The sequence below is a fragment of the Ostrinia nubilalis genome, chromosome 9, assembly GCF_963855985.1.
Source record: "Ostrinia nubilalis chromosome 9, ilOstNubi1.1, whole genome shotgun sequence".
NCBI classification, from domain to species: Eukaryota; Metazoa; Arthropoda; class Insecta; order Lepidoptera; family Crambidae; genus Ostrinia; species Ostrinia nubilalis.
Genome location: NC_087096.1, coordinates 7,567,144 through 7,580,608, shown reverse-complemented (window position 1 = coordinate 7,580,608; position 13,465 = coordinate 7,567,144). Strand labels below are relative to the sequence as shown.

The 13,465-nt window shown below is 35.5% G+C and overlaps 1 long non-coding RNA gene across 1 annotated transcript; it reads right to left on the bottom strand.

The window, feature by feature from the left end:
- Positions 1 to 10,844: 10,844 nt before the first annotated feature.
- Positions 10,845 to 12,372, bottom strand: LOC135074969 (uncharacterized). The gene is made up of 3 exons (XR_010257932.1): positions 11,803 to 12,372; positions 11,620 to 11,703; positions 10,845 to 11,145 (listed from the first exon to the last, which is right to left on the bottom strand). It is a non-coding gene; the product is annotated as an uncharacterized LOC135074969 (long non-coding RNA).
- Between the last annotated feature and the right edge of the window lie 1,093 nt (positions 12,373 to 13,465).

The following is a 13,465-nucleotide window of genomic DNA, read 5'->3' as shown; positions in this document are numbered from 1 at the left end:
ATGATAGCCATGGTTGACCTGTTTTGGTTATAATGATGACAGGTTTTTGATAATGATGAACCATGAAATCCAACGCCCAGCCTATTAGCTTAATTATTGCAATATTTAAATGAAAATTTTGTTTGAGATTAAATTTTGATTACTAGTCTAATTATGTATTTTGATTGGATGGGCTTTGTGTCGAATTACAATTACCACCAATAAAGTGGGCTTTCGAGTCTTATTAATTGTCTTACAACGCCAAATTAAAGTGATATGGGAAGCCTCATATTTAATTATTCCGTTCGCGTTAGTATGCTCCCGTACTTGCCAACGGAATCCCTTTATGATTAAACGTTGTAAAATGTTTTGGAAATTACCCCGAATTTGATAAAAAGGGAACATTATTAGCAATAGAGGCAATGATCGCGATAAAATCGTTTATAATTTGTACTGAGCATTCGATGTAGGGGAAAGTAGTACGAGATGATCCCCTTAAGCGGAAATCGCTGTAAAATACATATTTTTCAAGGGAAACCAAAAATAAAGACGATTACTACTAGTATATTTATCTATCCAACTTTCCTTATACTCAAAACCAGAAATTAATTGAGGTTTCATTAAAATATTTCATTTTTTGCAAAACCTTACAAAGTGATCATCTTGTACACCCCTGTGGGTAAGATGATCCCCAGGTAGGGGTGAGATGATCCCTATGATTCTGTTCTATGATCTATTCTTTTCTGGTTATATTCCTTTCGGAGTACCTAATTATGCGAACAAATCGTTAAAAAGTTAGAAAAGAAAAACAATTACGAATTAAATAACGAAAATAACTGATTCTTTCTTAGTACCTGCTAAAAAGCGTTTAAATAATTGAAACTCTTTTTGGCTGGAGCTGTGTTGAATATATCACAAATAAATTCACCTGCTTCATCACCCTCTACCCCAGCACATGCTTTATGGCCCCATTTTCCACATGCATAACATTTTATCCATCCTTCACCCTTGGTATCGCTTGAAAACTTTTCTGTTCAGTACAGCCACTCAGTATCATCTCCTTCAGACTCAGGTGAGTTATATGAAGTTCTCTTTCTTTTATTTCACTTCCCTTTACCTACTCCATTGACTTTTTTGTTTTAATTCCCAGGGATCATCTCGTACATATAGGAAGGGATCATCTTGACCCAAGTCCCATTTTTTGTTAAATATTTGCTAAAATAATCTACAAGTACGCGGCTACGTTTTTATGGCCAAAATATTAAAATTAAACATAATAGAAAGCCTAACGACAACAGTAAGTAATTACATTTAACATTGTTTGAATAAAAGTAACATAAGCTCAAAGTCATGCCTATTTTAGATCAGAAGTACACAATTTTTCTTTTTTCTCGTCAAATTCGATGTATCGCTCACGCCTCTATTACGATTTGACTGAGGCGGGGATGTGTCCAGAGCTATGTTTTACCAGTGAAAGAAACTAAATGACGTTAGTGGTTTCAGCACAATCGCGAAAGATCATCTTACCCCAGGGGATCAACTCGTACTACTTTCCCCTAAATACAACGGGAAATGTTAGTATAGCGCTGTAGAAACTAATTACGATAGCAATTTTGAAGCGTTTACTGCGGCAATAGAGAACACTAGTACAAACTAAACACTATCATATTAAACAGCGATCAATTGCAGTTTGCGCACGGATGTAATTAGAAATGCGAGCGTTTACGGTTGAACTGTCGAATGTGTTCGAATGGCAACTTTATAGTTGCAATATTATTATTGGAGCACTCATAGTGCGTGATCTCGGGAGGATACGAACCTTATCTTCCAAAAAGCGTGACTCCTTTATTGACGTAAGTATACAAATAGAGATACGTGTGTGCTGGCGCGGAAATATTTCAATCGCGAATGTGTAACGAGATCCCACGTGGAGCGCCCCCGGCGGTGCAGCCAAAAGAAAACAATCAAGTCAGTGGGTACTCTACTAATTACTGGCTTAGAAACTTGTACTTGCATTGTCCGAAAATATGAAGTGGAGTCTGAGCTATCACTAAATTTATAGGTAATTGAATAAATTTTACGATTGAAAATTAAATCAAAATAGGCATTGCTCAAACGTTCACACCTTGAATTAGTTCAGCACAAAACATTGGGAGTATTTATTACCTATAAGTTATTTAAACCAATGTTAATTTATAAAGCGAAAATAAAAAAGATTTTTCTTCGATTTTTGTTTAGTAATATTGGTGAGTTTAAAATTCCTAATGGAAAACGTAATGTTTCGCATTTTATTTTTCGCTGAATTGGTTTAATGGAAATTCCAAGTCTTTATTTGTATTTAGGTCAGGCCGTACTCTTTGAACTGTGTCGGCTTGAGCAGGCTGCGGGCCGCATAACTACCATAAGGAAATAAAACGCTCCCCGCCGACCCTATGTTTGCCTTATCTCTTGCAAATTGTTACACCAGCAATTAGATTTCATTTGTGTTCGGCCTCCAGGATTGCTACGTGAACAGCGTGAAATTATGCTTACAGGGTAACATTGCTCTTTCTAATTAATAAATTAAGACTTGAATAAATATATTTGCGGGATTACTTTAATTTACTTAGCGAATGTGAGAGCAGAGCGCGGATTAGTATTGCGAAACCACGTACATTTCGTGATACGAGTATAGTCCTTGTGAGAGAATATTTTACTTTGGTAACTGAGTATTTTACGTCTGAAAACTTTTTTAAAAGCATTGTAGCAGTACGTATTTCCTGAATGCAGTAAAATTGTTTTTTTTTTGCTGTGGAAAAATGTGAAGCTTTTTAAAGTGAATCTTTTACCAAATGAATAACATTTTTATTTGTTAAAAAGGAAAAATAAGTTTTTAAAAATCGGTCTCTTCCACCTCGTTATTGAAGCACCCGAATTATTTTCATAATTTTATAGTGAAACTTGTTCGTTTTGAACAGTTATAATATCTTGATTTACATATTGCACTCATTTAACTCGTATGTCATCACGACATACGATAGTCCACTATCTGTATGGGCCTTAAACCAATACTTTTTCTACTTACAAGACCATAAATTAATTAATTATAGTTACATTTAACTGAAATTCCGGCCGAAGAAACAATTTTCGAAATATCACCGTGATAAAAAATAAAAAAGTGTCGCTATTGAAAGGAAATTGTAACTAGCGGCTCCATCGAAGCGACGCACTCGGAATATAATGCAATTACGTGAGATGGATTGCTCGCTCGAATCGGGGGCTCGTATAACTTCCTTATCTTTCAAGGTACCCAATTTTATGACGTCTTTATAAAAAAGAATAAAAGATATGAGTCGCTGTTTCCCGACAGAGCCTATCGGAATGGCGCACACGTCGCGCCGCTAAAGGTAAATCGTCAACGTGTTCATTACAACGCGTTGTAGTGAATATTTTCCGTTGTGTATTTAGTTGTGGATTTTGTTTAGTTAGTTTATTTGCACAGTCCCAAAACACGAATTGAAAGCAAATATTTTGAATTTCAAATGTAGACAAAGCCGAAAAATATTAAATCAAATAGTGATTGCGACCGATTGACAAAACACAGTTTTTTTTTCAATTTAAATTGTTCTACTTTTTCATTATTTATTGATTTGTCATCAGAAAAGGGTAATCAAAATTCCATTTTCGGATTCGGATACTAATATTGATGCAAAATTTCACTTATTAAGTACAGCAGTATAAGATGCGACAGTGTTCTTCAGCCTGAAGTGCAGTTGTATGTTTCGTGATTCTCATTCTTATCTAAATCGAGGATAGTTGAAACAATTTATTTATTTATTTTTGTAACAAAATCAATATCGTCTTACATAGGTATTTCTGTCCGATTCCTTTCCAATATTTTGAAACTCACTATCCCAAGGCCTGTAAAAGAAATATGTAATTCTACATCCGGTTGTCCCTCGAGGCCAAATGTGAGGTTGGTTGCTTCTGTGGAGAGGAGGTTGTACTACATGTTTTGAGATTAGATTCACTGACCCGATATCGCAGAATGTACTTCTGAATCATGTTTTATATTAATTTATTTATGATATTATATTTATTTTGTTTTTCTCAAATATACCTAATTGACGTACCTACTCGTACAACTCCATACCACCCATGTAAGTACCTACCCATGTAAGTACCTATCCATTAAAAAACTAAAAGTCAACTAAACTCATGATGCCTGATTTCACCATCAATCCCTAATTTTTAAGTGACCCCTATAGGGGATAATTTGGTTTACAACTTATAAGTTGTAAACAAAATTATGTGTTACCATAGGGTCACTTAAAAATTAGGGATTGATGGTGAAAACGGGTATCAGTGTCTTAACTAGGCTAGAGCCTGTATTACCGTGAACCAATCAGATCACTGTGACTCGGTTATACAGGCTCTGATGAGACTCGGAAATTATTACACGTGCTTACATTTTATTTAGGGTATTATTGTAAATGTGGGTATAAATGTCATGTCATCCCACGTAAATGTTACGGGCAAATGTTACTAAAATTGTCAGATGTTAAAGGATGCCATGTAAAAGTTAAATAACGAAATATTTCAACAGTATTCAAATACTGCGGTGAGTCTTCCCTAGTATTAAAATAAGTCGCTTCAAAAGAAAACTTAAGTTAATTACACTATCCAATTTCGTAAAATGTTTTTTCCAATACGAATTGCACATTTTTGTCGGTTCCGTGAAAGCTTCCTTCTGGTTAAGGTTACGACCTTATTATAGAGTTTTAGCATTTGTGGTTGTTTTACACCGTAGAAGATGAACGTAATAAAGCTGTAAATGCAGCCTTCTCGGAATTAGAATTTCGCGTGCTTCAATTTGGTCCATTCCTTTTTATTATTATGAAGAGCAATATCATTAGTTTGAGATATTAAGGTTAGGTGTGGTATTCACTTTCATGTTCCATACAGGAATGCAAAGTACATGAATAGCCACCGTTTCAAAAAAAAAATCCTCTACGTTAATATTTGTACCAGAAATAAAACACAATACAAAGGATGACCTTTATTCACGCATCTAAATAAGGTTTATTTCAGTAACACAATAATAGCTAAAAACACAATTTTATTATTGGTACAAATTATTGTAGAGCGGCCTGTTCATCCCGCGAGTTTGCATCGAAAACAAAACACGCGTGACGCACGCACGCGTTTTTTTCACCCATTTGCATTGTAAAGACATGAACTATGTATGATGGAAAGTAGAAAAAAAGGTGGTGTAATTAATACTGTGCAGTATTTTAACTGCCTGAATAATATTAGAAACACAAAATATAATTCATTCTTAATCATGTATTTCCTCCCCCATTTTCCGCAGTTTGGCACTTTACGTCACACATTATTTTACCGAAGTTAGCCATATTATGGCATCGACGCAGTGCCGATCGTATGTCAACAAAACGGTGCTCTTGAGACAAGCTAAATTACACCATACTGTTGACATACATACATACGTACATAGAGCATACATTTTTTAATACCTTCGCGAAGAAAACCTTCTGTACGTAGTACTTAAGCATGGTAGCAGTGTGGTAGCCACAGCCGCGCGTAGCACGCTACAGCACCCACGCTCGGTTTCAGCGATTCCGCTTTCGTAGTCATCCGTAGCGGCTACGGTTAAAATTTCCCGTCACTCGTAATTCATTGAACCATTGAGACTGTTCAGTAGCGCATTTTAGCTGATTGGATCAGAATGTAGGTATGGCTTATATTCTGAAATGCATAAGACTTACATTTTCTAAGATACCTCAATACTTTCTAATAATGTACAATACTTATGTTTTAAAGACTTTCTTCAAATAGAGTTATCGTAGGTATATTTTTAAATTTTAGGTAACTTTAAAGTTTCGTTTAGATCCACCATATTGAAGTTGGACCGAAAGAAGCTATTTTAAGAATTTCGTATGTAAAACAAAGCAATGCGCTCGTCAAGTGAAGCAAACACGGGCACGATATTACCATATTTAGTCGAATATTCTCAATTGTGAGATCATACTTACTTTGTATTCCCCATCGCAACGTGTACCAGGAATGACTGAATAAAATAAATACACTTTTATCCCATTCAGCGGTAAGAGGTTGCTACGCCGGTATTTACGTTATTCACTTTGTCGTTGCTTATCTCATACGTGTCGACAAAGATACATGAAGATAACGTACTATTTTCCTTAAGAATTTATGTGACACGTTGCTTTCCAGAAATAATCAAGAGTGGAGAAGAAACACGCTTTAGAGGCAGCTAAGATGGGAATGTAATGAAAGGCTCCACAAATCTTTTAGGCAAGAACATCTATTACAATTTAAGCTAGGGTTTAGGCTGTTTTATTTGTTCCTACGTGCTTACTTTTGCTATATTGAGAGTCCATTTAATTCACTACACCTAATATATTTTACGCAACTTAATAGCTCTATGTTAAAAGAATTAAGTATTTAACAGAAAAAATATTTTAGGTGGCTCTATTGTAGTTCTCGTTTGAAAAAATAAAAGCTTTAACTTAGTTGTGGCAATTTTGTTACGGTTTTCCCTCATAGGTAGAGTTTGAACCTACGGGAAATCGATTTTACAAGCCTATACAAAATCGTTTAAACCAATTTACGACCCTTTGCTATTGCATACAGAAGCCCACATCAAAGAGTAACTGAATGTGTCACTAAACTGTTACATGGCGCCTACATATCGATAAATGTTTATAGGAGGCCGGTCCTCGATACTGTTAAGACAAAAGGACAAATTTGGGTTAATTAAATTCCAGTGTTCGGGGCCCACCGTCGGGGCTAGTCACGGCTTCTTGAACAAAGTAAAGTCTTATCACCGCGCTAGTTGGTTTGTATTTCCCCCACCACTCAGAATGTTCGCACTTGGTGTTGCCAGGCTCCGTTACTAGCAAGTTACTAATCTTTCTTTCGAAACTTAAACTTCTGGATTTTGTGCGATAAAATTGCAATATTTGCTAGTTCAGCATATTTAACACAATATCTTTATACATTTTTAGATACGTAAAATAAAGTGTAACTCTATGTATGTATTACATGTAAGTGATTTTATATGAATCCGCATTAGCTTGGGAACATATTTTCCTGTTTCAATGAATAGGAAGCCAAAAGGCATGCGGGGATTTTATTTCAAAATTCTTCCTAATGCTCCGAGTATTAAAGTTATTTACGTCGGAATTTCATTATGTCTGCTGTTACCTGCTTTCAATAACACGGGAATACCTATTAATATATTTTCTTTATGATATAGCTCTTTTGAATGTAACGGAAGAAGAAGCCAAAACGTATCCAGAAATTACACACGACCCTTATTTGCGTATTTATATTTTTGAGTTTTATTGATTTTAAGCTAAAAATAATTGTTTTCATTGGATACATACTGTAAAAGTTTGCCTAACGTCCTCAAAATTGCTTGGTTTAGTTAATGTTTGAATATAAAATACAGTATTTTTGTAACACAAGTTACTGTAACTGTAACACAAGTTACAGTAACTGTAACAAAAAGTTGCTGTAATTGTAACAAACGCAGTTTTTCGGCAACGCCGCTCACACCTCCGGCGAAGATTAATGCTCGTCTAATGAATCAGCCCGCGACAAATCAGCCCCGGTAATGGATAAGGCCTTCCTGATCTTGCGACCGCGATCAATTAGCAGGCCGTTACGTTTTTGATTTCGTCTTCCTATGGCTTAGAAGTGAACGTAGAAACGAACTAACGCTAACGTTTAGTTTTCGTCACTGATATTGGCCGATTTGGTTATGTAATAATACTTTATCTTTCCGATAAATGGGAAAATAGGTAGGTACATACAGTAGGTAAATACATACCTGAAAATTTTTGGACAGTTTGCTGTAACGACTAACAGTATCTACTTATGAAAGTGAGAAAATAAGGCGTAATCAGACTTACTTTAGTTTGACGTCTGTGAATTGTACGAGTATAGCCTGTCCTCTTTAAAGAGAGTTTAGTGTAGTAAATATTTCAACAGATTTACTTCCATTAAAAACACAAAAAGGGCGAGCTAAGTCAGCATTGCGAGCCCTTAGCTTTATGTTTTTAATTTTGCCTTTGGAGACCGAAAAATGACTTCGCTTCCGATTTTTTTTCATCTTTCCTCAAGTAAATTAGATCGAATTTCGACTTGCGTTACGATTGTCAGCGACATCGTTGCTAAGTTAATATTTTAGCGATTTGTGTGGTGTGAATCAAATCTCCAATTAATTTCTGAGAGGTATTCTTTGGTCCCAAAATTGTAACGAGTCAAACAATATTGAAAACCAAAAAATTAAACGGAAAACGCGGCTCGTATTTTTTTGCTGAGTTGAATCTGTCGTTTTATAAATTTTAATAACTTTACTATACTTCTTTTGTTAATTATTTGTATGACCTTGTTATATTGTATAGCTTGGCATATAATAATGATGATCTAATCTACCTAAAACCTATGTTCCATTACTTAAGTTAGGCTAGTGTTGCTGGTATCAACTCATGCTGTTCTACATGATTGTATAGTACATATAATAGTTCACTCACAGAACGTCAACTGAATATTCCAGCTACGCTTTTTCGTAAAAAATACATGTTGCACGTGATATTATGTATGTGTAGGGTAAATTCCATCTTTATACGACGGTAATGATCTGAGGGAATGTTGCAGATAAATTTCCCAGGCGAGTCAGCGCTTGCCAACAGGTAATAGTGCGTCTGGCATTAAGCAACCTCATCTTGGTGAAATAAGTCTCACTGGGTACATTTCTGAGTCACACAGCCTCCATACCGCTCCTAAGATCGCAACTACGATCATCATGAGTTTCATCTTTATGAAACGTTGCAAGTAAATGTGTCACAAACTCGTAATTAATGGTACGCGAATCAAAGTTATGCGTAAACTGAGACCCCGTTAGAGTTGTCATAACGGCCTCTGAGGCAGTTTCATAATATTGTTCCCTTTCAGTCAGCGTCGTTAGACGAATAAAGCCTGCCACGTCAGATTTTAGGTCAACAACAATAAAAATGAAGCAATCCTGTAACATAAATAGAATGGCAAAGGTTTTATTATTTATTTGTGTCACAAAACTTTGGATCGTTGCGGAATTGTTTTCATGTAGCATTAATATAATAATTTTAGAAGTCTTATCGTCGTGATACTCATTTTCCTATATAGCTATCAGCAAAAAGTAAAGTACTTTTTATATACCAATCAAATATGTAGGTAAAAATGTAAATAGAAAGTCAAACGGTGTCAAGGAAACCGCTTTAGGTAATATAGGTAAATAGCCGTTTCATTTCAACATCGACTTCCCGCCACATATTTACTTCTAAACCTCATTGAGAGTCGTCACATGTATTCCTTACAATTATGCTATTGAAATTCCAATTGAGGAGTCGAAAACAGGTTATTTGCTTCCTTTCCAGCCCCGTTTAATTCGTTTAAGTAGTCGAATTACACCGTCGTCAATGCCTCGTCAGTTATTTAGGTTAAACGAGGTACCAGGTGAGGCTGACATTTTGGTGACATCTGAACTACATTTAGCTTAACTGCTTTCCCTTAAGGACGCGATTGACCGGAGACGAGTTTTGTAAGGGCGACTAGTGACGTGGTCAAGCGTGTATTTTTATATGGAATTGTCTCCAACTCGATACACGTGCCTTATATGTATAATCGATACTAATATTATAAACATGAATGCCTGTAAAGCTGGCTTTTTTTTTACTTTTTCATGCAAAATTGGCCTTGGTTTAGATTTGATGAAATTTTATTAAATTACTTAGGATATTATAGCATACATCAGAAAAGCACCATTATTCTACCGAAACCTCTTCTAGCGAACCATGTGCTATTACTATTTCGATATCATACAAAAAATAGCTTTTAATGTTCTTACCTTACCTAAATTACTTAAAACTTTTCCAAGGAAAACACTTTATAGTAACCAAGTACTTACAAAAGATAAGAATATCGAAATACCTATTCATTTTCCGCATTCACTGAGATTATTTCTGCATCATACGAAAGTTCTTATTGGAAAATCTATTTCTGTTATTTCCACTGAAATCGATTTAATAATCGAGTCGAGTCGCACAAGATATGCCATCTCTGCGACAAATCCTGGCGCTTGGCTGGTCGGTTAGATGAGGCCATTTGTTTTCAGCATGTCGACAATATATTCGCCAGAATCGTTTGTACCCTCAAACGCTTCAAAAAAGCTCAACCTACTTTTTACTCGTGTAACCGGAAAATTCCCCGTATTATCTTTGTTGTAACATTTATGTAGATAGGAGTATGACATTAAAAAAAAAATTAGGTATACTTTTAATACACTCATAAGGTTTTTTTAATAACGTTAATTCTGAACGAAACTTTTAAACTTTTACAGTGATTTAAAGCAGCAAGTAGTGTCCCACCCATATCAAACTTTGTTTCTGTACTGTACTCGTACCTACTTCAAAATCGCGTAAACCTTGACCTTTTGCAATTGAAAGGTATATAACCTTTTGTATTCTATTTATAAGTCGGTTTAGTTATTTTCAAGGGTTAAAATACACGGGAGAATAATATCAATCAACCGAGCGTGTCAATGTAGGAAGATCATAATATCAATCCGCGGTCACTCCGTTTGCTCAGCGGAGGCCTTTGTAATGTCTTCGCCTGGGGCAAAGCTGCTTCTAGATGAGTACCGTAATAAGTTTCTTGAAATGTTTTGCTCGGTAAACTGTTTACTGGTTCAACTCGAATATTAAATTCGAATTTACAAAACTACGAGTCTTAAGCAGTGCAGCATTATTCGGACACAGACCTCTTAGTGAAAATAAAAGAAAAGCGCCAAAAGTTACTACTACCAAGTGTAAATAAGAAAATTTGCCGGAGCAAAATAAAAATAATTATTTAAATTGATAACAATTTATTGTGGGTGAGACACAAAAAATTTAAAAAGAGAAAAAAAAAGGGATGGGTCGTTGGGCCGTTTGGTTGGTATGGATTAAAAATACTTAATAATACGGGATTAGCGCGCTAGTCACCACCACTCGGCTCAACCCCCTCCGCACCCGTCGGGCGCAGCAAGTGTCTGGCACTGCGGGACAGCCGGTGCCAAACACCTTATAGCCGGTGTCAAACAGGACAGCCGGTACCATACACCTCCTATTGTACAATAAAAAATTATATTATACAACTGCACAATACATAATAGTAAAAATAATTTAAAAACAATAATCCATCGCTCTCGAGGATGGAGCAAATGTGAACACAGCAAAATCCAACGGTAATTCATTACAATGGTAAATTCATGTAGAAAATAACATTTTGGTAAAATGTAATCTTTGTAATTATTACATTATCTACTTTCACAAAGCGAACTAAAAATAGTTAACACAACAAAATCCATCGATAATACATCACAATGGTAAATTTATTTAGGAATTAACATTTTGGTAAAATGTAATCATTACGTGGGTAATCTACTTTTTCAAAGTAAACTAAAATAATTGACAAGCTCAATAGAAAATGGAACCAACCTATGAAGTAGGGTAGCCCGTGACCGAGTGCCACGTTTCTAGTAATTCATCCTAACTCAGCGGAGAGGTGAATGAGGTCGAGAAAGAAATTACAACATACCTTCAACGGAGGAAAAAATCCGGCGACAGCCGCTAAAGCAGGACACAGCGCAGAGCTCGCCACCGAGCACTGCCCAACCAAAATCTGTGAATAACAACCACGCGCATTGGTTAACAATGCTAATGCAAACAAGAAAATAACAAGGAGAAATCCTAGGTGATCCTTGGGATAGCACCTGCTTACCTCGATCAAGTGTGGGTCTAAGCGTAGCACGTGGCAGTGGGTCCGCAAAATTACGGGGCTTCCGGATTTATTCCAAAATTCCCTTTTTACGCAGAGGATGACGATGCGTGCCCTGCCCGTTTATCAGGGAATGGCACGGTTCAGACCTCTTGGAATTCGGGACACTAGGACACCACGCACACCGGAACTTCCACTCGCGAGCACGGCCAACCAAGCAAAAGGAAAGGACACTCCAAAAAGCGCCGGTCATCACCCGTGACTCAGATGTTCGTTCGAAAACTTGTCACTCCAACAAATCACAATATCAAGCAGTTTTGTATAATTTTTTTTCTTTACTTTCAATAAATGCTACTTGTGTTAACTAGCCTCTTATTGAATAATTTCGATATGAGAACTCACAATACTGCTTCTCTCATTTAAATTTAATTAAATAATTAAACTTTAGGAAGAAAAAAAAAAAACAAACAAGCAAGTTTCTGAACGTCACCTGCGTGTTTCGTTTCACTCAGAATATGTCAAATTTCTAGAACGTTCCGAATCCATGATCGATCAAGATACATTACAATGTTATTTTAATGTAAACATTGAGGAAAATACTGTAAATAGCTAGAATTTAAATTAAAGAGCCTAAATATTAAGTTTTATAAAAATTTAGTATTGGACATTTAATTTTGTTATACACTTTTTTTACTAAAAGAATGAAACGTAACGCATTGATCTGTCAAACGGAGACATTCAAAAAGTGAGGTTATTTATTGCTCTGTTTACCAAAACAACGTAATTAATTTTTAATACAGGTTAATCTAAATTCAGTGAATCTCTAACGACGACACAATCAAGTGACAAAGGAAATACTGTACACTTTGTAATATGTGACCTTACGGTCCGTTGGAATGTTTGTTTGTGGAAATCGGTAAGTACCTATTCAATCTCGCCAAGAAAAAAAGTGTTACACAAGTCTAAGGCTGGGTTGCACCATCTTACTTCAACTTTGACAAACGTCAAAAATCTGTCAAACTCCATATAAAAATACCGGTTATCGTCATAGTTATGGTCAAAGTTAGGTGGTGCAACTCAGCCTAAGAATTTATTAGATTTATCAACTTTCAAAGGCGTGAAATGTAACAAACATAGATAATGCTAACATGGAGTCAGTACCTACATGTACCTATGTCTATCCAATATAGCTTGATTAGAATGACAGCTGCCATCAAAAGTAACGACATAACTTTGTAGTAGCGATCAATGAGAGCTAAATATTGGCGGACAAGAAATAATTCACGTCTGACCTACAAACAATATTTTCGACGACAGTGCTTCTAATAAAAATGTTAATTTCGTGTATATGCAGCGTTAAATTACACCAATAAGTAGTAATTCGAAATTATAAAAATCAAGCTAGAGTATTAACGACGTCTCTACAAGGTTATCTCGAGTTACAAAAATGTTAGTGTTGGGACATATCGACAAATGTCATATTAAATTAAAACTATTTTTTTAACATATTTAACAAATTTTTTTTCTAACTAATTTTTTAACATATTTAAGTCAAGTTATACGTTTTTCTAAATGTTCACTATTAAAAACCAAAAAACATTTCATTCTTAAATAATCAAACATCGGAAATCAATCACCGGTAATTTTTTGGGTATTCATAGCACCG